The sequence below is a fragment of the Felis catus genome, chromosome D3 (assembly GCF_018350175.1).
Source record: "Felis catus isolate Fca126 chromosome D3, F.catus_Fca126_mat1.0, whole genome shotgun sequence".
Lineage (NCBI taxonomy): Eukaryota > Metazoa > Chordata > Mammalia > Carnivora > Felidae > Felis > Felis catus.
The window spans coordinates 35,356,355-35,359,715 of NC_058379.1; the positions used below are offsets into that span (position 1 = coordinate 35,356,355).

The window sequence follows — 3,361 nt, forward strand, 5'->3', positions numbered from 1 at the left end:
AATTCCATGGCAAAAAGAATATAAGACATTTTTTTTTTAATTTTTTTTTCAATGTTTTTATTTATTTTGGGACAGAGAGAGACAGAGCATGAACGGGGGAGGGGCAGAGAGAGAGGGAGACACAGAATCGGAAACAGGCTCCAGGCTCCGAGCCATCAGCCCAGAGCCCGACGCAGGGCTCGAACTCACAGACCGCGAGATTGTGACCTGGCTGAAGTCGGACGCTTAACCGACTGCGCCACCCAGGCGCCCCTAAGACATTTTCTTTTATTTGCTTGATTTACTTTTCTGGTTGCTTCTATTTTGAACATTTAAAACACGGCCTCCAGAAAACCTCCGTGATACTTGACTGGTGGCTGTTAGTTCATGTCTGTATGTGCCAAGAGAATACGGACTAAAATAAAATTCGGCAATTTGTTGGTTATTATATTTCCCCAAATTACTGCCCCATTAACCCCATCCCATCTTTTCTCAGGCATCAATTTATCCTTTGAATCCAAGTGATTTTTTTTTCTTTTATAACTTTACTTTCTTGTAAATTATGTCAGTTAACAATTAGACCAGAGATTTGATCATCTAGAGTAGTATACCTAGACCCATACCCTGCTTAAATAGGAAGCCATACAGTCTGGCAGAGTCAGTAAGTAATTTAACTCTTACTGGAGCTGAATGCCTCCAAAAAGAATGATTTCAGTTCATCCTATTCATTGATGAAGTCAGTTGGCTACATACAAAACAGATTTGGGGACATCTGTGTCGATAGATTGCGTGTGGTAGTCAGACCTGAATTCACATCCAGACCTTGCTCGGCACTGTGATTGGGAATAAGTTACTCAACTTTGGGCAAGTTTCATCCTAAGGAAAAATGATGATAAAATACCCAGTGTGCAGGCCGGTTGGGAGAATAAGGTGAAATAATCAGTATACGCGGAAATAGCTCTCCTGACCAGTAGTCAGTTAACCTACGCCTTCTTCCTTCCTATTAAGAAAACATACACTTATATCCACCATTATTGTTGTTTGGTCAGTAAAAGAGAATAAATAACAGAACTATACGTGTGCAAGTGTTCTGTTCCTTTGGGAACAAATACTCAATTGATTTCCATATTCCATAGGAGTTATTGTTTAAATCATTCATTCAGCAACTCCTTCAGTTGTAACATGTATTGAGGGCCGGGGCTCTGCTAAATGTCTACATGGATTGACTCCTTTAACTCATAGCACCCCTACAACAAGATGCTATCATCCCCATCTTACAGCTGGAGAAATGGAGTTACAGAGCTGTTGAATAACTCGTCCAAGGCCACGCAGCTAACAAGGTGGAAAGCTTAGAATTTAAAAAGTGTCTCTAGAGTCTATGCGACTCCACATCTCTATTTACCCTGATAAAAAAGAAGAGGGTAAGTGCCTTGTAAGGGAGTCTTCTTCTCTTTCCCTTTCTCTTTCTCCTCCTCCTCCTCCTCCTCCTTTTCTTCTGTTCTTTAAGAAAAGTTTTATTTTAGCCTGCTCAGTGCCACCCTCCCTGTGCAAGTCTGTAGCCCTAGGGCCAGCCCCCTTCACCGATGTGCATCACTCTGTGCAGAAGCACTGCCAGCATGTCAGACAAACTGCCCTACAAAGTCGCCGATATCAGCCTGGCCTCCTGGGGACACAAGGCCCTGGACGTTGCAGAGAATGAGATGCTGGGCCTCATGCCCACGAGGGAGATGTACTCAGCCTCCGAGCTGCTAAAGGGCACCCGCATCGGTGGCTGCCTACACATGACCGTGGAGACTGCCGTCCTCATTGAGACCCTCGTAGCCGTGGGTGCTGAGGTGCGATGGTCCAGCTGCAACATCTTCTCTACCCAGGACCATGCAGCGGCTGTCACTGCCGAGGCTGGCATTCCAGTGTATGGCCGGAAGGGTGACATGGATGAGGAGTATCTCTGGTGCACTGAGCAGACCCTGTACTTCAAGGATGAGCCCCTCAACATGATTCTGGATGATGGAAGTGACCTCACAAACCTCATTCACACAAGGTACCCATAGCTCCTGTCAGGCATCCGAGGCATTTCTGAACAGACCACAATGGGATGACAACCAATGGGAAGCTGAAGGTGCTTGCCATCAACGTCAATGACTCTGTCACCAAGGGCAAGTTTTACAACCCGTGTGGCTGCCAGGAGCCTCTTATAGATGGCATCAAGTGGGCCACAGATGTGATGATTGCAGGTAAGGCGGCAGCGGTAGCAGGTTGTGGCAATGTGGGCAAAGGTTGTGCCCAGGCCCTGCGGGGTTTCGGGACCTGCATCGTCATCACAGAGATCGACCCCATTAATGCCCCTCAGGCTGCCATGGAGGCCTGTCAGGAAGGCAACATACTTGTCACCACCACGGGCTGTACTGACATCATCCTCAGCCAGCACTTTGAACAGATGAAAGATGATGCCATTGTGTGTAACATTGGACACTTCGACGTAGAGATTGATGTCAAGTGGCTGGATAAAAATGCTGTGGAGAAGGCGGATGTCCACCTCCACGTGTACTGAGAATGGACTGAAAAATGGGCTCTGTAACATCCTGTTGACTGAGGGCCAGCTGGCCAACCTGGGCTGCACCATGGGCAACCCCAGCTTTGTGATGAGCACCTCATTCCCCAACCAGGTGCTGGCACAGATAGAGTTGTGGAGCCACCCAGACAAGCACCCTGGTGGGGTCCACTTCCTGCCCAAGAAGTGGAATGAAGCAGTGTCCGAAGCTCATCTGGGTAAGCTGAATGTGAAGCTGACCAAGCTGACGGATAAGCAGGCTGACTGATAAGGGGCTTGTCCCGTGATGGCCCCTTCAAGGCTGATCATTACTGCCACTGAGAACCAGGCCTGTTGTTTGCCTTATAGCTGCTGGCCTCACTGGGGTCCCACTTCACTTCCCCAAGAGCAAATGGCACCAACTTTTTTTTTTTAATTTTTTAAAAATGTTTTTATTTATTTTTGAAGGAGAGAGAGAGAGACAGAGCATGAGCAGGGGAGAAACAGAGAGAGAGGGAGACCCAGAATCTGAAGCAGGCTCCAGGCTCTGAGCTCTCAGCACAGAGCCCGATGCGGGGCTCGAACCCACCAACTGTGAGATCATGACCTGAGCCGAAGTCGGACGCTTAACCGACTGAGCCACCCAGGCGCCCCAAATGGCACCAACTTTGAGATAGGCTTGTTAATGTCCCCCATTGACTCTCTGGGGCTGGTCACTCAGTCTTTAGCCTCTGCTACATCCCTCATGCTGCTCCAAGTGTGGCAGGGGGAATTGAGAAGCCCTTCCTCAAGCCCTGGTCATGACAGAGGTACACAGGAAATACCCATGGGGAGCCATGAGCTCAGGGGGCT

The 3,361-nt window shown here is 48.3% G+C and overlaps 1 pseudogene; it reads left to right on the top strand.

The window, feature by feature from the left end:
• The first annotated feature begins 200 nt into the window (after nt 1-200).
• On the top strand, nt 201-3,012 carry LOC101082269 (annotated as a pseudogene).
• Nucleotides 3,013-3,361: the final 349 nt, after the last annotated feature.